General features: G+C 41.8%; 1 long non-coding RNA gene across 2 annotated transcripts in view; it reads left to right on the top strand.

The window, feature by feature from the left end:
• The window catches only part of LOC147302418 (uncharacterized), a 54,262-nt gene extending 35,964 nt beyond the window's left edge, over positions 1 to 18,298 (top strand). Inside the window, exons 1-3 of one of the 2 annotated variants that reach the window (XR_015127214.1) lie at positions 17,317 to 17,733; positions 17,814 to 18,033; positions 18,124 to 18,298. This is a non-coding gene — a long non-coding RNA (uncharacterized LOC147302418). Of the gene's footprint in view, positions 1 to 17,316; positions 17,734 to 17,813; positions 18,034 to 18,123 lie in introns of those variants that run through there. The other variant, XR_015127213.1, reaches the window with a different exon arrangement.
• The last annotated feature ends 3,600 nt before the right edge of the window (positions 18,299 to 21,898 follow it).

Genomic DNA, 21,898 nt, shown 5'->3' on the forward strand with positions numbered 1-21,898 from the left:
CTCACTGTTTTTATCCCAGTGTTTACGCTCGCAGAACGGCTCGCAACGATCGCCACAGCTTCTGTTGTGGAAAGGGACTTAAATGGTGGGTTTTTGAGAGAAGAAAAGGAAGCTAAAAACCTGCCTTCCTTACATGGGCATATTTGTGGCGCGCACATGCTCACATAAAAGTCTCGCAGGCCCCCCCGCCCCCACCCCTAACTCCACTACTGTCTCCTGAATCTCTCTCTCTCTCTCAGCTATGCTGCAATTCAAGCCTTTTGTTTAATAAACAATTTGTCAGTGATGTATCGAACTCCAGCTCTAATTTGATTGTCTGTGAAATGTGTATGGAGGTGGCTGCCTGCTCTCTTCCTCCTCTCTCTCTCTCCCTGTCTGCAGAACCAGCCCCCCCCCCCCTCCCAGCGTACAGGTCCGTGCTCGTGGTGCATTTTCAGCCTGTGTCTCTTTGCGCGCAGGGATGAGGATGGAAGAGCAATCCTTAAGGGTTTGCAATTACATCTAAACGGCATAATCAGACATGATGGATGGCTGTTGCCTCTTCCACAATGTCTAGACCTCAGCTCTAGCGGTGCAACAAGGTTATAAGAGAGTGGTAGATGATGAAAGATTTAATAGTTTTGTTCTGCTTTCCTCAAACTCTGCTACCTGTTTTTTTAGTTTTTATTTAACCGTTTATGTCCCCCTCTCTGGCGACCTTGCCGACATTTGAACGATTTAAGCACCGACAAATCGGTTTGTGTTTTTTTGTTAGGGGTTTTTGGGCTGAATAACTTAATTCTGATATTTTGCAGTAAAATGGGACATTTAGGAAGGACATATTTTTTGGATGGTTTAATCCTAATTAAACCTCAATTCTAACGTTTTTTTCTTTCTTCTAAAGGAGAAATCATGGAAGGATTTAGTTATAATATTATTCAAATGCTTAAAAAATAAGCAATTCCAGCTTAAAACAACCCATTGCGCCGCTTCCTGTATGATTGCTGAACTTGTGTTGGCCAGTAGGTGGCACTGTGGGACCAAAAGTTCATTTCTAAGCACCTGGTTGAGGCAGCACCGACTCAGAGAGGAGCTGAGCACAAGCACAACCCGGTAAGTGCTGGGTGGCAGGTAAAATGGTGTTAAGGTTCTTAAAGTTGTATTCATCCTACATCCTTACAGTCAGAATTATATGGTTCATTCCAGCCATCAGGCTTGCAAATAAATGCCTTGGAGATGCCACAATGATCAATTTAGGATCTGAGGTAAGATGTTAAATGGACAGAATAATTGGGAGACTTCACTCTGGCAATTTCTTGCAAGGTTCTTGCAATTATCTTGGACAATTGCATCCTTTGACTCGCCAGGTGCTTTAATTGAAACGAGAGCAGTTACAATATAAGACAGTGATTATGCACGAGGGAAGAAGAAAAAAAACGCATTCATCTGCGAGAGTGTAGGTGCTCAAAGCTCGTGACTGCTCGCAGACACGTGGACAGGACTTGTCAGTGCTGTCAACAAGCTGACTGGTAAATAAAAAGAGAGAGGTAGCTTTGTCAGCTGTAATTATCCAGATGTGCCACGTGTGTGCGTGCATGTGTGTGTGTGTGTGCAAGGAGTGAAAAGCAGCTGGTAAAGACAAGAGATTGTCATTTCCAGAAAACAGACATCTTCCTCTCAGAGAATGGTCAGGAGCTGCTGTCACTCGCATTGTTACCAAAGAAGAAGAAAAAGAAGAAGGCAAGGGGGGGAGAGAGATGTGAGAAGCGGCCTCGCTTCCTGTAAAATGAATCTTTGATTGTGCTTGTTCATTCTGTGACATCACTGGGGCGGAGGCGCCCGGCTTTCCCACGAGAGCCTCATTACCCACAATCCCAGAGGTTTCACGACGATGTTGTCATTACCTCAGTCGCTACCATCTCTCTCTCTCTCTCCCTCCGTCTCTCCCTCCATCTTCCTCCTTCTCCACCCTGCATGTCTTTCTGCTTCGATGATCAGGCTGTCGCTCGGGACCATCACACAGATGTTGGTACAAAAAAAAACTAAACTAAACAAACAACTCAAAAATAGACATGATCCCTGTCAGAAACACACAATTCACGTCCCAGGCTGAGGCTGTTTTTGTGGCTGATGAGAACAGAAGAGAAGAGAAGGTGGAGGCATGTCTTGCCACAGTCCAACTCTTAATCTCCTCTGATCAACAGGCTTGTGGTGCAGCTGAGCCCACCTCACACGACTTGAAATGAGCTCTTACCCAGCCTCTGAACCCACCACCGTATGAGTGCTTCCTACCTGCATGCTGGCCATGTTGATCACAGTCCTTTGATCAGATCTACAGCTTTCCAGACACGACTTGATTTACCCACCGTGTAGATGAAAAAGCCTCGTGCGCAGATGGGGAGAAATGCGGCCTCGCTGTCTCGTCTGTTTGTCGGTGCGTTTGTGCTTCTGCAAAGGCGCTGCAAGGAGGAACTTGTCCTCGGGCATCTTTGGCCATGTGCACCCAGTTATGCTTGTTGTTACCCAGAGCTGGCCCTGATATTTGCTGCTGCGTTTTATCTTAAGGGTTCCTTTAGCATCAAAACGTGGCGGCTCCTCCTTTGCAGCGAGCTATTAAAACACCCACGCCAATTTGATCATTGGAAACGTGGCAGAAACAAACGACTTTGTGGAATAGCCGCCGGCGGAGAAATCATTCTTGCCCTAATGTTGGCTGCTCGCAGTTCTGACAATGAAAAACAGAGAGGCAAAGGGAAGTACTTTCACCCCCACACCCTCGACTCTCCCTGTGACATTCGGGGAGATATTTACCTTGTAAAGATCTTGACATTTTGCTGCGCGCTCTAATAACACTCTGAAATATGAATAAGAGTGCAAAGAGTGGATAGGAGCCCTGCAGAGCTTTTGTTAACAGGTATTGATTGATACCGAGGGGGAAGGAAGGAAGGAGCTGAGCCATGGGAGGACCATGGGGAGCCACTTTTTACTGATCGTCTATTAACCTTGTCAAAAGACCTCGCCCGCTGCCTCACGCTGGCCAGGGGCATCCTTGGTGGTCATCACAGCCTCTGTGATTTTCTTATCAAAGCAAAAATCCAGCCTAAAGCGTAATTCTCAGCTCAGGCTGACGATGTCAGAAGCCCGGTCGATGGACGGATGTCAGTATTGCTGTGATACAGGGAACTAGGTGACTCAAATCTTTTCAAAGAAATTTGCAGTGGTGCCCTTGTCTGCACGCGTCATCCACTCTAAAGGCCATTTGAGCCAAACAACACACGTTTTATTATTGCAGTAAGAAAAATGATTTCTTATGCTTACAGAAGTTATTGACATATACTTCCTGTGTGGTCGTTTTATGTTGCAGTTAGCGGACCAAAGCAAATGTCTGCAGATCAAATTTTTTATAGGAAATTATCTCAATGGGATTTGTTTCTGAAATTAGTTTAACTGAGATCCGGTGTATTTGTACATTTTATGATGAAGCCTAGAAAAGAACAAATACAGTAAGACCTTGAAAATACTTATATAATATAGTGAATATAGTGAAGACTGCAATCTTACAGCAAATATGACAATAACAACAAAAAATTTTGAAATTTGTGTGGGTTTGTTAGTTTTCTATGCAATCATCAAGTGTTGTGCAACCAAACTTGTCACTTTGGGTCATCTTAGGCCTCTGAAGGTTCTTATCTATATCAGCTATTATGATGTCATAAAGTTGTATGGTAACCGCCCAGCAACGGTCTAAAATTACCCGTCATATAGCTACAATAGTTTATGAAAGGATACTATTATTTTAATTTCATGACAATAACATCCAAAGTTAAATGATTTATGCTTAGCAACCACTGAAAGCAAGCTAAAATAACCCTGCAGCCCCTGGTTGTTTTTTTTAGCTTTTCTTAACGTCCTTGCATATACCAGTTTGCTAACAGGACAGATCAGATAGTGCTGTTGCACTGGCATGTACAAATCTGTTGTAAGTCATCAGATTGCAGGCAGGCTCAAACAGCTCTGCCTGAATGTGTAACAATCAAGTAAAAATTTCTTTTACCAAATCCCATTAAATGTAACATTTTATATTGTACTTACAACATTACATGGACAATTTACATGAAATTAAAATTTAATTTTTTTCAGCTCACTCGACCTATAACCTCGTTGCTTTAATTGCTAGTTTCTCATTGGATTCAACATATTTATTGTGTAAATTATTTTACCCATGAGAGGCTGATAAAGTGAAGTACCCTGTTACTGTTAAGCCACTAGCACGTGAGCATGCAGATGCACGAGCATGCATCCAGTCACATTTATCCCATTCTTGTCACATCTGATTTCATAGCACCAAGATGGCAGCAGTCTTCAACACAGGACTTCACTTACCAGTGGATGAAGTCACAGTGACTGCATTCATCTTTTAGATACAGTCTATGCTCTATGTACCATGCACACAGGGCCCAGTTTTGCATTTGTGCTAAAGCACTTAACACAAAGTGCAGCTGAGTGATGTGCTAATGCAATTTTCATGATTCCCTGAGGTATCTTTTTTTCTTCTTCTTCTTCTGCCTGTGTTTGTCTGTCACTGCTATCATTTTTAATGTCAGTCTCCATGTGTTTAGTGTTGTTATGATTCACTGCTAGTTATACTTTTTGGTTACTTCCTGTTTTACTCTGAAGGTTAGTTCTCGTGTGTCTGGTTTTGGTTTATATCACTTCCTGCTTTTGTTGTTTTCCTTCCTTGTCTGTCTGACCTGCTTTCATTAGCTCTACCTGTGCTAGATTTTTCCCACTTTAAGTGTGTCCCATCTCTAGTCTCTTTAGAGCTTGTGCCACCCAGAACAAAAAAGCTTGGACAAGTCTGCATAAAAAGTTAACTCGCCAGAAGTTTGCCCTTTGACAAAATCCATCCAACAACTTTTAAGATATTTTTGTCTGTAAACCTGCCGTTGTCAGACCTAGAGCGATGCGGTCATTTTACCTGGTTCTGTGGAACTATTATTTTTGACAGCTTGTCTAACAAAGACATGACTGATTGTGCAAACTTGCAAAACAGGCTGGAAGATAACTGTTCACACTGTCAAGCCTGCAAGCACAGACCTGAACATGCAAACTTTTTAAAAACAGACTTTTCCGATAAAAAGTGAAATCCTTCTGAATTTCACGGGGGTAGAGGGGAAAGTATATTTTCAAGAACCTGGTGGCATAAAGAACTGAAAGAGGCCGTACTCCTGCTGTTTGAAGTGAGAACCACTGCTGTAAGTGCTAATCTTTATGATTGCTGCGATCAAGAAGAACCTCGGGGAATTCAGAACGAGCGCATACATTACTCGGTTTTATTCAAAACCTCCAGGAGTTCACGATGAGTGCATGTATTAATATATTTTATTTTAATGACATGTAATTTGTTGCACACAGTAGCTCTGGATAATTTCTCCTTCCATGATACTAAAAACCAGTTTAAGGTAATTAGAAGAGATTGTTTTTAATGGAAGATAAATGGCTTACTGCAGGCTGCAGCTGAATCAATACTTTACTACAGTTTGAAACAGTGCTGCATCATTTGCTGAAATTACCACCATTGATTGGTTGCTATCAGTCATTTTAATTTAATTCTGAATGACTGTAAGGATGAAAATCTGACGGGGACATTTCTTTGTTTGACAGCTTATTGCTTTTCTACCGAAGGATTTTAAGCATGTGCTATGGAAAACCGAGTAAATTTCCCCCCTGAAGCAATACTGAATAAACCCCAGTAATGAGTGAGCTTCAGCTTTGGTTTATTCACTGTAATGTAATGACCGTGAGGTTTATATTCCTGTTTTCTCTGAGATATTGCCAAGTTTGATTTGCTGCAGCGCATGTAAAGGTGTCAAAAAGTGCCTTAATTAACAGATGAGCCTGCTCAACTGAACAATTTCTCCACAGCTCATTATCAGTCAAAAGTTCCACAATCCAGGCTAAAATCTGTGAGAGTGGGATGATCGGGTATAAGGTCAAACACTCAAGTCAAACGCTGTGCTAATGAGCTTGAATCATGCCATTGACCACCCACGCGCTGTTGACTCTCAAGCACTTATTGATTTTTTGGCTCAGACAAGCTGTTCCTCCTCTGCCCACTCAACGACCTTCCATACTCATCTTTTTCTTGATCTTTCTCTTATCTTTTAATGTTTTCACTGACCTTTTCTTTCTCTGTTTCAGCTAGAAACTTTTTCAAACATGACGGCTCTTTGATTTCTTGAATTCTACTCTCGCTGAGGACGTGACTCCCCGGAGTTAGAGAGGATATCAGATAACAAAAAAAAAAAAAAAGCTGCTGATTCAGTCCTTGGCAACAACGCTGCGTTCAATCTGGGATCACTTGGAGGGCAGCCGGTCTTACCGCAGTGCTGCAGAAGTAATCAGGCATATCACTGACTGTTCCACTCTCTGAACTCTGACCTCCAGCGAAATGTGGGAATTATGTGTCCCTTAGAGCTGTTCAGTGGACAACACGTTGCAGTTCTAAAAAGCCTGCAAAGGGCAGGATAGCTCCCTCTTTGTTGTATATGGTTACATTTTGCAGCTACGTCTCTTTAACTTCATCGCAGCTGATCACTCAGTTGAGCACTTTCAACTAAAAGTCTTGCTGAGATGGCAAAAGTAGAAGTACAGATACTTTTGTTAAAAATTAGAGGTGTGTGGATCGATCCAAATATAGATAGTGTCGATACCAACTCTGGTATTGGTATCTAATTGATACTAGCGTGACAGGATTGATACTTTGTTTCTATCCTCTAAGTTCAGCATTATCCTACTGAATTGTGTGAGATAAATTGTACCTCATGCATGCACAATGAAAAAACCTTTTTCTGTTGACTGTCTCGTCTACTTTATTTATAGCTAATAGCACATTAGAACAACAGACATTAACCCAACGTGCTTTAGAAACCGGCACAATTACTTTCCAAGAATTGTGAAACCCAGTTTAAAAAATACACAAGAAGCTTTAAGGTGTGTTTTGTTGTGTTAATTAATTACTGTGGAAATCATGACACACTGTTCTCTTCTAAGCTGCCTTCATAAGTTAAAAAGTATTGGTATCAGTATTGGTACTGGCAATACTTGCATTGACTTGGTATCGGATCAATACCAAAACTTGCAGTATTGCACAGCACGTTTAAAAATACTCCAGTAAAAGGTGAATTACTGATTCAGCTTCTAAAGTGAAAAAGTGCAAGCTTTGAAATGTATTTTGAGTAAGAAAGTTAAAAGTTGTTCTTTGAAGGACATTTCAAGCAGCTCTTTTGGTGCTAAGAGAACCTCATGCTATATTAATATAATGATAAATTATTAGTATGTCAGAATACACACTTTTTTTGACTTTGCATCCACAGGTAAACAGAAGCATGAGTACAGTTAGGGGTGGAAGTAGGATTCAGCAGGTGGGGGAACCCTACGATCAGCTGTAGTGGCTCAGCTTGAGGATAAGTGTCACAACTAACAATAATTACTACTGAAAGCGTTGGTAGTTTTTTTTTCAGAGAATCAAAGACATCAAAACACATGATAATGTGACAACCAAAAAAGTGCAGCTTCAGCCAACTTACATGGGCACTGGAGGGCATCCATTAGCTGCAGGACTCAGATCTCAGCCAGTGACGTGAAAAATGAGGTCCTCAGAAACCAGTGGTAAGGATGGGTGGACCTCAGAGGTCAGGACCTGAAAGCAACACAGTAAAAAACAGTTTATTGTAAATTTATCTCAGTACGGCAGGCTAACTTGTTTCACCTGCAAAGTGCCGAGTATTCGAATAACACGAAGTTAGTATTTCTCACTTTCTTCTGCAGAGCCTTTCACAAAATAAAAAAAAAGTATAGCTTAAATGATCACACAGATGACGAATTTGTTATTCTTACAGCCTTATCCATCTCTGAGTGAAGTTATCACACTTTCTATTCTCTCTGGGAAATGCAGCAGCTGTGCCTTTAGCTAGCAGACATGCTGTGTGGCAAACTGCACGGAAACAGTTTATGTGTGTTTTACTTATGCTCATATTTGTTGAGCTGATAAAATCTTTGTATTTGATATTAGCAGCCACTTAAAGAAAGAAAAAGTACTGCAACCACAACTTACACACATCTACATCCATTCTAGCCCACTTGAACCCCTGAGTATAGCTCAATTAACAATGCATACATTATATGTCTTTATGTGCAATAAGTATCAATGATGCATACATCAATAGAATTTTCTTTTATGTGCTATTGTTCCTTCCATTTAGGCTCAAATCGCTTTGATGTTTAAGGGAGCGCAGTGATGAAAAACCTCAAATGCGATAAAGCTAAAGTTTGTTACTTTAGCTTTAATGCTAAGCCTGTTTTGAAAATGTAAAGAGTATAAATTGTAGTTATTTGTGTAAAAATGTGGGGGAAAGTAAATACTCAAGTAAAGTACAGATACTTGAAAGCTCTACTTAACAATAGTAACAAAGTATTTGTACTTCACTACTTCTAGCTCTGCCACGTGAGCGTTCAAATTTCATGAGTGAAATACTGATTTGCTTTAAAATGGTTCTTCGATAACTAATTGAAAATTAATTTATTTAAAGTTGCACTGTTTAACCAAAAGTGTTGCTTTTGTTAATTGAAATTCAACGTGCTGTCTGAAGCTTTTAAAGAAATGTGAACGTGTGCTAATATTTGCTAACCTGGTTGTAGCAGCTAACCTCTGGGGCTAAAAAATAAAGCCATTAGGGGCAACAAAAGCAAGTCAATCTCATAAAAAATGCATACAGCAGAAGTGAGGATGTTTACAGCCTGGAACCAAAAACAGGGTGTGTGTATACCTCAGTTCCTCCTTTGTGACAGCTATATGGGTGTGAATTCTTATATAGCTCATCCATTTATATTTGGGGTTAATTCAGGACATGCCTGCTTTGAGTGACAGGTAGGTGCGTCTCATATTCAGGCACTCCAAAGAGCCAGCTGTTCAGTTCGTCTGGTTAGCTGGAAAATATTTCAAACCTGTTCCCACAAGTAGCATTGCAGTTGTTTAAGATACACCTTGATAACCAAGTTAGCTAATGCTTATCTTAGCAGCGAACCCCCCACATCCACCTATTCCTTTATAAGCAAATCATTTTTATTATGATTTTATACTTTTAGGTGGCTTTTGTTGTGCCGAAATGAACACAGTACAATTCAACTTTTTGTTAAAACACTCACACTGATTTTAGTGATTCTGAATGTGACATGGTTGTTGGTGTCAGACAGGCTGCTTGGATCCCCACAAGACCATGTCAAGGGTTTATGGTTTGAAAAAGATTATGTAGTGATCTGACAGGAAGCAGCAATAACTCAAATAACCACTCTTTACAACAACATTATGCAGAAGAGCATCTCTGAACCCATAAAACCTTGAAGTCGGTAGTAGTAGAAGAACACAACTGATGCAGGATAATCAGGCAACTACTCACATGGGTTTGCCAAAAGTGAACCATTGCCTGGTCCGATGAGTCTCACTTTCTGCTGTTACATTGAGATGAGAGGGTAAAATTGGCTGTAAACAACATGAAAGCATAGATCCATCCTTCCTTGGATCCACTATTCAGGCTGCTACTAGCATTAGCATAACAGTGTGGACGTTATTGATTCGGCCGCTTAGTACTCAAATGTCTTCCACAGTCACCAGTCCAATCCGGTCGTTAAGTGATGACGTGACGAATCCTACTTCCGGGTCTAAAGTAGTCTGCGTTTAATATGGCTTTTGTGTTGTTAACATGTTTAATGTTATGTATTTTCTTCTATTTAATCTCAAAAAGCTCCTAAAACAGTCAGTGATCACTGTTGACCTCCCTCGGCTTTTATTACCGCTAATCATTTATTTAAGCTCAGTTTTTAAAACCTTAGGATGTAACTACAGCCCAGCCCATGCAGCAGTATATGAATGACTAACCTCGTATTGTGGATGGATTATCTCAGTTGTTCTCCTGGCTGAAGTTTGGTCCTTTTACAGCATCCTGCCATGCGATTACATTTGTTCCTGACCACCGAGAACACTCACGTTAACTTTTATCGAGTGGAAAAAAAGTTAGCTTGTTTATATTATGCTAACATAGCTGTGTCACTAGCGGTCATGTAGCACATCATTATATACCAGCTAGCCAAACTTCAGTAACCCTACAAACGTCACTGCTGTTTAGTTTTCTGTCTTCATTTATGTTGGAAGTGATAACAGAGCTGTACGTTTTAATTTGTTTACAAAACCCCACAGTCAGGACATGCTATATTGTATTTAGATGGAAGCTAGCGAGCTAACTCCCTGCTAACTTCTAACTCCGTTAAATGTCATAAATGTCCGTTTTCATGGATGCCTGGATGTTAAACTCACTTGTTACACCTGGTAGAGCAGAACGCTGATTGTTTTATTAAAGATGAAAGACTTTAGACAGTTTTTCAACTCTCAGTAATGCCATAGTGATCGTTTGATATATGGACCTGCAGCGGAGTTTAGGCCCAGACACGGCTAGTGACGTCAGACTGAACAACCAGATTGAGCAGCTTTGGAATGTGGTGGAACAGGAGATTCACATCGTGGATGTGCTGTGTGATGCTGTCATGTCAGTATGACCCAAAATCTGTGAGGGATGTTTCCAGCACCTTGTTGAAACTATGTGATGAAGAATCAAGGCGGTGTTGAAGATAAAAGGAGCTCCAGCACAGAACTAGAAAGGTACCAAATGTATATCAAAATAGTATCTCTTAACCTTGTGGTGTGTGTGTGTGTGTGTGTGTGTTTTTATGTGCGTGTGTTGGACGAGTGTAGCTATGACAGCCCAATTTACAGCCCACTGGTGTGTTTAATGGAGCTGATGAAGCAATGATCGCTCATCCAATCCTTTCTCTCCTTATACCCTCTTCGCCTGGGCCTGATATTTGCCACAATCTCTCAACACACACACACACACAACATCTATGTGATGCGAGATGGTGGTCACACACCTACCCCAAAGTTTACCTACGCACACGCACGCACAAATCCCGCTTTATAGGGGATAATCCAATGACAGCCAATTTGCTGGAGGGATATACTTTTTTTTTATTTCATTATTTATTTATCCATTGCTTCTGCGTTTACAAGGCAATTTGTTAGGTGGCCAGCTGGAGGAGGCAAGTATTAACCTAGACTTCCATTACCATGCCCCCTCCCTCCCTCCCCAACAACCACTTTCTCTCTTACTCCCCCCCAGCCCCTGCATCCCCTTGCCCGCTCATCCTTTTAAGATTAAGCCGCCCCCTTAAAAAAAAAAAAGAAGGAAAGGGTGGGGGTCTAGTGTAATCATGAAAGTGTCACATTTCAGCTGACAGAAGAGGAAACGGTGGCTTCGGGGTCAACTCTGAAATTCTCCACTCTTCACTCTCACTTCTATTCTTTTTTTTCTCCGCAGTCGCTTCCACCCACCTGTGCTCTTTCCATCTCTTTATTGCCCTCCCTCTTGCTCGTTCGCTCCTGTTTTCCTTATTTATTTATTTATCTCTGCAGCCATCGTCTTTGCACTCTCTACCCCTTTCTCTTTCTTTTTGATTTTGTCCTCACTTTTTCTCTCCCCTCTCTCCCTTTCTCCTCTCTCTGACAGTGGTTCAATAAGCAGTGCCTCCAGAGTGATCTTGCTCAGTCAGTGGCCAATTACCCAGTCACACTGCCTGTCCTCTGGGACGGACAGGATTAGCAGGATCTGTCGTCCAACCAGACACACATGCTCACTCTTGCTCGCGCGCACACTCAGCCTTGGACACCTGTCACTTAGACATGGACAGACAACCTGTGGGTTCTTTTTTGTCTGTGGAAAAAATAAATAAATCTCAGGTTCCACCATCTTTTTCTCCAACGGGCAATTTGACAGGCCAGTGAAGAGAGGCGTGGGGATGCTGTGGAGAGGAGGAAATATATGCCGTATCAAATGCATAAAAGCACAAGTACAAGCTCCAGTGGTGCAGGTAGTCAGTGTGTGGTTTGGTAGCCAGTCAAGCTGCACTGAGGGATGAGACCTCACCTGGAGCAGATTTTTGCTTAAGGGCAGCTAGCTCAGGGCAACTCGGATTTGCAACCTGATGACCACAGCGGTGCAGCTAGTGAAAGCAGCAAGAGGAACCTAATGTCACTCACCACTTCTCCCTACGGCCCGACTTCTTCTTTGTTGTAAGCATTTCACTTCTGCAGTTTACTGCTCTCAGTGCTGAGGTGTCAGATATAGACTCTTGCAGTATTTTTTGATAACTTGCTACAATATGACACAAAATCCATTTTTACATCATTCAGGCTAAGTTGATAATTCAACTCGGCCTGTCTCTACTAAATGACAACACCAGGTTGTGAAAATGCACATCATCTGGTGCACCCTGCACATAACTGCACTAATAAACATAACTGACCAACAAATGTATTTAAAAAACACTCTTAAAAGTATGAAAGATCATTGAGTTGGTGACAGAATTTGCCCGTGCCTTCCAAACTCACATTAGCATCATCAGATCTAGGAAAATATCATCAGGAGTTAACATAAGTGATGACCATTCATTGTCATAGTTACTATAATGAAGTGATTATTGTCTAGCATGGAGAACTTGGAAAGTGGTCTTGTTAATTTTTTTTAACAGGTAATCTTTTTTTAATGCTGTAAGCACTTTGATGGTACATGGGAGGATGGATCCATGCTTATATTTGTTTACACCAAATTCTGACCCTGCAACTCTGAATGTTTCGGTTCAAATTGAGACTCATCAGACCTGGCAACATTTTTACAGTCTTCTGTCTGTGTGAAATGTACCATCTGTTTCCATTTTTTAACTAGTATTAGGGGTTCCTGGTGTGGTCTTCTGCTGGTGTTGCTCTTCTGCTTTATTTCACATTCAGAGACGGTCTTCTGCATACGTTGATTGTAACAAATGGTTTCCAAGTTAGCTAGTGCTAATCTTAGCAGCGAACCCCCCACAAATGGTTTTTGATCCCAGCAGATCTGCAGTTTCAGAGGCTACTCAGACCAGTCCACCAGGCAGCAGCAACAATAACACGTTCAAAGTTGCTTAAATGATCTTTTTTCTCTATTCTGATGCAGAGTTTGAACGTGTTAACAAACAGTCGAACAGCTGTATCAAATACTGTCTAGACCGTTCTCACTCCCGAGACGTAATATACCGACGGTTTGCCGCATCCCAAGGCGTTCCACGGGAACACGAAAGGTGACCTTCCGCGTAGAACGACTGTCCTGCGGTGATAGACGTTCCAGCCATGTATTCCAGCCCTAACCATAACCTTATCCCTAACGGTTAGGGATAAGGTTAGGGTTAGGGCCTAACCTTAACCACCACTTTAATGACGTTGTTGTTTTCCAAAGCGATTTAAGTAAAATAAACGTACATGTGTAGATTCATTCCAAACGGAATTTTTCTGATCTCATAATATAGGGATGTATTGGATGCCCGGAAGCATAACATACTGACAATTCACCTAGCGTAAAATGTTATGCTGGGAGTGAGAACGTGTTGCAATGTCAGAATATATATTGAGTACTTATTGTCCTTTGGTGGATCTGACTTTAGGCATGCTTGAGTATCAAGGGTGGTCATATTTATATACAGTTAAAGAATGATAAGTATCAGCTCCTCTTGTTCTGTAGAAAGTGCTGTATCTCTGTTTTATTGGAAGGTTGCGTCTTTGAGTAATAGTCCATGCTCCTGTGAGTGAGACAGTACCTGAACAGTTTAGCAGCAGCCCATTCTTCATCGCAGATACGATCACCGTCCTGCCTTCGGTTTGAAGCAGCGCCTTAGCCCGGTCTCACGCATTATTCATGTGCTTAAACCTTTCCCAAAAATAACTTATGTGGTCATTGTAATGTTTTTGTTTCCAGCAGAGAAAATCTGCCAGCCTGGCTGTGGCTTAACCTCTTCAGCCCACACAGTTTCACCAGTGGGTGTCCTGATCAAACATATGGTGCACAGCCAAGCTTTGTTTAAACTTGCTGACCTTCATTTTGAATTCTGGTCAAGATTCTGAAGTTTCCAAAGATACCAAACACATCAGGCTGAATTACTTTGAAATGTGGGTTCAGTGATCCCCAAGGCAAGTCTTGTTTTCTCTTTTGGCGGGCATGTGTGCATTGGTCTCCAGGGTTTTGATGTTTCACTAACTTTCTTGTGATATTCAGTACATACACAATCTGTTTTTTCGAACTTTGAAAGGAGTATTTTTAATCCAAAATCAAAAACCCGTTAAGCATATCCAGACCCTGGCAAGCCTGTTTGCCGCTGGAAGCACAGCTCAGCATGGTGACTTCTTGGCTCCCGGAGGTCACGGTCAGAGTCATATTTGTCCTTTTCGGTCTTGGCAGCCTCAGACCTGTGGGAGAACTGCTTTGGTTCCACTGGTTCTTCGACTGTCAGCACTTTCTGCTGTTACTGAGGGAGATAAATGATGACAGAGGCATGATTTGGCTTGCAGCAAGCAGAGGGGCATGATATGGGAAGAAATAAGCACTGCCTGAAATAAAATGTCTTTGTTTTAGCCAAGCTGCAGCGTCTTGGGCTGAAAAATTAAGCTACCATGAAAGTGCCATAAACTGCAGTTCCTCGACTGGCCACTTGAGGCTGTTTCAAAAGAGGGTGAGTCCCTATAGACTCTCATGTTAAAATGCACAACTTTGTAGCCAAAAACCTAAGGTCCCTTTTGGTGATTTATTCTTTTTATATCATGGATTTAAATAGCGTCAAGGACTGACGTTATACATTCTTAGCGGTGTGGCTGCTTTGAATGTGCAGACCGCTTGACTGTGTTTGAAGTGTTGGTTCCTTTTTGACCAATTTTAATGCAATCATCTTACAAGTAGTATGATTTTCTGTGCAGTTTATTATACCAATAGTCTGTCCAAGAAGTTTCAGTGTGTGAAATGTTAGTATTTTATTTGTCTGTTACCTATAGTAATTAGCAGGTTTTGGTGTCTATTTTAGCTAATTTCTCCTACTAGCATTAGCTGATAACCTAGCACTGTACCCACAAATATTTCCCATGTCTGCCAGAAAATGTTCAGGGAGCATTTTGAAGACTGTTCCTGGTGTTTGCCAGCAATTCCCAGTGGTTTAAGGTTGTAAGCAAAGAACAACTAACACCCATGGACTACCAGCTAAGCTTGGGATAGGTGCTAAGCTAAAGGGTTTATATGTTGTTTACCTTCTGGAAAAAATGTTAAATATTTCAAGTGTTTTCTCTGTTAATTAACTAATGATAATTGTATGCTTAGATAAAATACTTTGTCCTGAACTAACATTTTTAGTATGATTTAGGAACATCACACAGATCATGCATAACATGGGCGTGGCCTCAGCAAAAAAACAAAACAAGCCCCCCCCAAATTATTAATGGCAGATCCATCTTTCATACACAGTTCATGGTTTTTTCCATATTGGTGCTTAAATGTTCAGCAGATAAAAATATTAAATAAAATAGTACCAAATTAACAAGGTACATTAGCACAAAATATTGTATGATATTCATGAGTTCAGTAATGATGTGTACCTGCTAGACTAATATGATTTTTATCACCCGCCGCTGTTCATTGTTTCTTTTTTTTTTCTTTTTAGCAAATGTCACTAAGCTAAATCAAAGCTGTAAACATTCAGTTTTCCTCAATCAAGGAAACACAACGATCCAAATTTTGAAAAAAAACTCCTACGCTGATCTTTCTGGCATGCCCTCCTAGAAAGAAGAGACTGACACTTCTGAGCCACTTTCCCACAAACCTTCGAGGATTCCCCACCCACCCCACCTGATCTCAGAGCGTTCACTGACACGGTGGGGAAAATAGGCTGGATTCTTCCTCTGTTTTGAAAATCCCTCAATGGGTCTTTTTGAACTTGTCTGTGTCCAAGGCCGGCTTATCAAGCCACTTCAAAGACACTGCAGACCGCACATTACATCAGGGCTGTGGTGGCCATTGACGCGTTCGTTCACGCGAGTGGAAACAGAGAAGAATGTCCTCTAATCTCAGTCCTGCAGAGAGGGGCTTTTAAGTTAGGCCTGGAGTTTTCCTCCTCTGGTTAGAGGTAAAAATAATACTTTTCACCAGATAAGTGGCACCCTGCTTTTTGTCGCCTCAAGGATCCTATCAAGTCCCTGAAGTTCACTTAAGCGCAGCGATGCTTTACATATAATTTTTTCACTGCAAGGTTGCATCAAATTAACTTCCATCTTGAGCTTGTTTTCTTTAGAAATCAGGAACCTGATGTACTTTTTCTGTAAAAGCATTACCATATTCCAGGTGTAAGAGTGCGTAAATCTGTGTCGCTTTAGTCTGAATTTCATTTCCAGTGTAGCTTTTAAAACCAAATGGATTTAAAGTGAAATTGCATTCATCTTAGGTCTACACAATGGCTGAGAGATGTTGGACAGGCAGCAAGATGGGATCAATATTAGCTATTTCTGCTATTAAGGGATTTAAACTATACTTTTAGCGAAGTCCTTACTTTTAAATTACTCTTTCAGTTGGTGAAAAAGGCACAACAGACATATCTGACAACCTCTCATCCATAATGAGTTTATTGCTCACGGAGGGGAGGGGAGAGGGGGGGCAGTGACAGCAGCGAATGGAAACCAAACAGCTTCAAAATTACTATCATTCCCTACCTCTCTTCCAGAAAAGCTCTTTTTGATATTGACTGAATCAAAGAGGCGTCTCTGAGTAATTAAGTAAATTATGGCTCAGCAGAATTGTAGACTTGGTTGAGAAACTACGCTCTATGGATTCCGCTCTAATTACAAAGGAGAGCCGGGCAGAAATAGCTTTTCCTTTCATCCCCAACCTTGGAGTAGTCTAGATGAAGCAGCTGTAAGCCTGGACTTAACCCAGCGATCGACCTAGAAGGTGAGAGAAAGGGCCAAAAGTTTATTTCCTGACTGCTCTGCTCCATCCATATTTATAGTCTTCCTTGGGAAAGTGTAGTTGGGATTTACAGAGATGAAAAAAGCAGATACAAGACAGAATATGATTGAATTAATGGGGATACATGGGCTTGAGATTAGAGAAAAATTGATAGTCGCAAGGAAAGACGCGGCCTTGGCTTTACACGAGGCGGGGCTGCACTCGGGACTTCAGGGATACTTGAAACCGGCTTTAAGCTTTGTCCAGACTGCTTGTTAAATAGTCGGATAGCTTTGGAAAACCCATGTATCAGTTTCTTTTAGATCTCAAATCGGGGGTTTGAGTGGATGACATCCTCAGTCTTTTTAAATTATTTGGATTTCTCACAATTTATTAATTTATTTTTCTACTGCAATTTTATTTTCTACCAGGAATGAAACACAGTTGCAGCTTTAAATATGAGAGCCTTTACTATATTGCCAAAAGTATTCACTCACTCATCCAAATCAATGAATTCAGGTGTCCCAATCGCTTCCATGGCCACAGGTGTATAAAATCAAACACAGACCATACCATACCATACCACCTTTATTTATAAAGCACTTTAACATAAAACCAGAGTTCACAAAGTGCTGTACATGCTAAAAGCATAAGTAAAGAAAATTAAAATGAGATAAGATAAAATTGTCATATGCTGTGGGAGTGTCTGGTTGGGCGTGGTCCAGGTTCCTGTCATTTGTCCCTGGGAGTGGAGTTGGCCAGCTCATCACCTGTTGTCAATCTCCGGGGCTCCACCTAGAGGGTTTTTAAGCCAGCACGGCCTGCCACTCCTCGCCAGTTCGTCCTGCTACCATCTGTGGTAAACTCGGCTTCCTCTGAGCTCTGACTCTGTATATCTGGACCTTGGGTTAATATGTTTTTGTTTCCTGTATTCTTCAGATTCTCCACCCATCGCACTCACCAGTAGTGCTGTTTTTGGTCTCCATCCTGTCCTCCCATCTGCTCGGAACCCGAGGATTATATACTCCACTTCTCCTCAGCCTGCCCTTAAGTCTGTATTCTCCATCTCTTCGAAATCTGGACCGGACTCTCCACTCTTGACCCTCTTTGGAATACACCCCTGGCAGCCTTTTCCCCGTTAAATGACTAGGGTCGCCAAGTAAGCCCAAGACTATTCACTGGCACTCCGTACCTTTGTCCCTTACTCGTTTGTTTCCCATTCAGTAACATTTCTCCCCTGTGTTTACAGAAGTTCCCGTTAGAAGTCTCCCCGTGCTCTACGCCGGTTTCTCCGCCCACGGATTTCCTTTAGTTTTCTGCGTATGGTTTTTGTTAAACCCAGTTCCGTTCACGTTTTGTTCTTTTCAATAAATTATACACAGTTCTAAGCAAATTGAGTCTGCTCTTGAGTCCACCGCATTCTCGTCCGTGACAAAAATAAATAACTAAAAAACTAAAATAAATTGAAACATGTCAAAACAAATTGAGTCAACCCCTCTAATCAATGCCAAAGGCTTCAGCGAATAAATATGTTTTAAGAAGACTTTTAAATTCAGAGAGAGAAGAGGCCTGCCTAACATACAAGGGTAGATCATTCCACAACTTATTCCACAACCCATTCACTGCTTGTAGAAGCAGTGAATGGGTCGCTCTTGGGAGCTCAGTGAATTCCAGCATGAATCCTTGATAGGATGCTACCTGCGCAACATGTTAAGTTGTTAAATTTCCTTTATATTAAATATTCCACAGTCATTTATTAGTTGTATAATTACAAAGTGGAAGAAGAGCAGGAGCAACAGCACAACAGCCACAAGTTGGAAAGCAGATGTGTACAGATGTGGTCAACTTTCTCCAGACTCTTACAGACCTCCAAACTTTATGTAGCTTTCAGATTATCTAATGCACAGTGTATAGAGAGCTTCATGAAAGGAAGCAATGCAAGTGCAATGCAAAGGGTTAAATGCAGTGGTTTAAAGCAGCGGTCCCCAACCCCCGGGCCTCGGACCGTTTGGTACCGGGCCGCGAGAGTTGAGGCTCAGGTGTGAAATGTATGGTTTTCAGGGTTTTTATCGGTTTTCAGCGTTATTTTGTTAGTGTTTTTATCGTTAACTCGGTTTTCCTGGGTCTTTTCACGTGTGTTATGAATAACTCTTCTATTTTTCAGTACCGGTACTAGTTTTATTTTGTTGTATTTTTCCGCGACACCTTAAAGGCCGGTCCGTGAAAATATTGTCGGGCATAAACCGGTCCGTGGCGCAAAAAAGGTTGGGGACCGCTGACTTAAAGCATGTCACCACTGGACTCAGGCATTTTCAGACATTGAGCTCAGATCCTTAGTCCCAGAGAAAGGTACTCTTAATGATTTCTGCATACCAAGATATTTTGTAGCAATTTCATACTTCCAACTTTTGTGGCAACAGTTTGGGGATGGCCCCTTCGTGTTCCAACATGACACAAAACAAGGTACACAAAGACATGGATGAGCAATTTTGGTGTGAAAGAACTTGACCTCAACCCTGTTTTAGCACTCAAAGTGTCATTCACCCAATCACACACACAGTCTGATGGATGCATCGGGGGGAAACTCAGGGTTCAATAACTTGAGGATCGATCCACCGATCTTTGAGTTAGCAGCAGTAAAGGACTATGTTCTACCCCCTGAGCCACAGCTGCCCTGCATCTGCTCCTGCGTTGACAGGATATGTACATATTTTCAAATTTAGCAAAATCCTTCTAAACATAACAAAGAATGTAAGGAGCCTCCACTTTGCCTGCACATGACATGATCCCAGAGATTTCCATATTTCTATGACTGTTTCTTACCTCAAGCACAGCTTCTGCATGATGTCTATGATATAGCTGACTTTTACAGAAATACACCTGTAAATTGAAATTTCTTGTGTGTATTGTGTGCAGGCCTCTTTTTGGGTTAAATAATAATTTGCCTAAAATGCTGTATGTAAGTCACCTCGCCCCCAAAAGCATGGCGCCAATCAAATAGTGCTGTCTCCATAGAAACGGTTCTCTCAAATCAAATGGTGGAGCAGCTAGCTATGTAGCTGCTGCTGGGTGGTGTCTGTCAAACCACACAGTCATTACCTGTACCCCCATCCCTTTGTATCACAGGCAATCACAGTCTATTCACAGTCTGCAGAAAGCAGGGTGCCTTTTCTCTCCCAGAAAGTGATCGAGGCTCGATTTTGAAAGAAACCCAGCGTGGCGCTTTCCCTGTGACAAGTTCAGACCACTTTCTCCTCTTTCCACCTCCTCCTTGTCATTGATCAGGGCTCCTTTCAACCACACCGAGCGCCTCCTCCCCGCAGAATCAGGTCCAGGCTGGTCAAGTGAATAACAACCTCCAGACGCGCAATCATGCGCCGCGGAGAGTCTGCTCTGTAATGACAGAAGAGACACCCTCATCACCAAAATCTTCACTTACGGAGGAAGATTCAAATTGGGGCCATTTAGGTTAAAAGAGCTTCATCACTCTGTACTGTGCTAGCTGAAGGGATACAAAAGTAATTTCGGCACTCCCTGATCCTCCGTCCTCTTCTGAGGAACCAGCCTGTGCTAAAGTTCCAATAACCTGTGTAACAGGGTGATTGAACTCGAGTTTTCGGCCAAGACCTTTTTCTCACTGCGTCATTTTTGCCTTGTTGAACTGCTCGTCTCCCCGGCTCCTTCTGTACACCCATTTCTCAGTTGCCAGCCTGACTCTCAGCCAGCATAATAGGAACATCTTGTTGATACTTAAACTCAGGGTTTTCTCCGACCCAATTCTGCATGCAAATCAAAGTTGGATCAATCTGGGATTGTCTGATGAACTAATTATGCAGTAATTGTTCTGGTCTAGACCAGTGATCCATTGTATGAGAGGGACTCTTTGTGTCTTTCCCGTGCTGATTGAGAATGATAATTAGGTTTTTTGATTGGCAGGGGGGCAATTTTGATCTCCCTCTTTTTCCCCCCTTTGGCCCACCGCACACACCCACACAAACACGCACACACACACTCGCTTTCTCTCCTCTCTTCTAACCCACCCTCTATTCATCCTCTATTGAATCCCAGAGACAAATCCATCTTGCAAGCTAAACTGTAAGATAGGGAGCCTTTAAACAGGTTGCTGAGGGTTAAGTGGTGAGGCCGGACTGTCATGCATTTGCAATTAGAGCATTTGCATAACTTAATTGAGAGTGTTTGCTGGATGTTTTGTCATTAGTTCTCCCATCACACGCAGGAGAGCTGGGTTGATGGCCACTTCGCAAACCTTTATGCCCGCAAGAAAGAACTCCACGTGCACAAACACGAGACAGCGGTTCCATGTTTCTTTTTCTCTCTCTCTGTCGCTCTGCTCCTCTGACCTAACCTCACTGTGTTCTTCTCTATATGAGCCCAGTCATAATCACCCTCGTGCAGAATTCCCACAAATTGACCAGGATCATATAACGGCAACAAAACCCAGTCACGTCCCTTTGAAGTCATGTCAGTCAAAACAAACATCTGACCTGCTGGAAAAGTAATGAAACCCCATAATGAGGTGGTGTTATTACAGTAAAGCCTCTCTCAACTTTCTGCCTTTCTGGCCTTTGACCTCAGGGGCCACAGCCAATTAGATGACCCTTCCAGCCTGTAATAGGATCCGGCTTGTTTGCATGCAGTGACTGAAGCTTGATGGGAAACAAAGGAGAGTTTGGAAAATCAGAAAAATAGACATTTTCTTTGCCTCTCGCAATATGAAGGCTTCTCTAATTACAAATCAACCAAACTGAATTCAATTTCGGGGACTTGAAGTAATTCAGCTACTCTTAAGCAAAAATACATTAAAAAAGGTGCAGAATAAACCCACAAAAGTAAATGCAACCCAAAAAGGAAATTAATTAATAAACCAAATGACGAAATAGATAAATAAATCAAAATTCAGCTATTTTTGATTAAAGGTTATTTTAAGTGTTCATTACCTCGTAGCCTCTTAAAAAATCTAAAAGGACAAATACTTAAGGTTTTTGATTAATTCTTCAAAAATT

The sequence above is a fragment of the Aulonocara sp. 'chitande type north' Nkhata Bay genome, linkage group LG23, assembly GCF_057382095.1.
Source record: "Aulonocara sp. 'chitande type north' Nkhata Bay isolate Kocher_YH1m ecotype deep benthic linkage group LG23, A_spYH_male_GT1.1, whole genome shotgun sequence".
In the NCBI taxonomy this organism is placed as follows: Eukaryota; Metazoa; Chordata; class Actinopteri; order Cichliformes; family Cichlidae; genus Aulonocara; species Aulonocara sp. 'chitande type north' Nkhata Bay.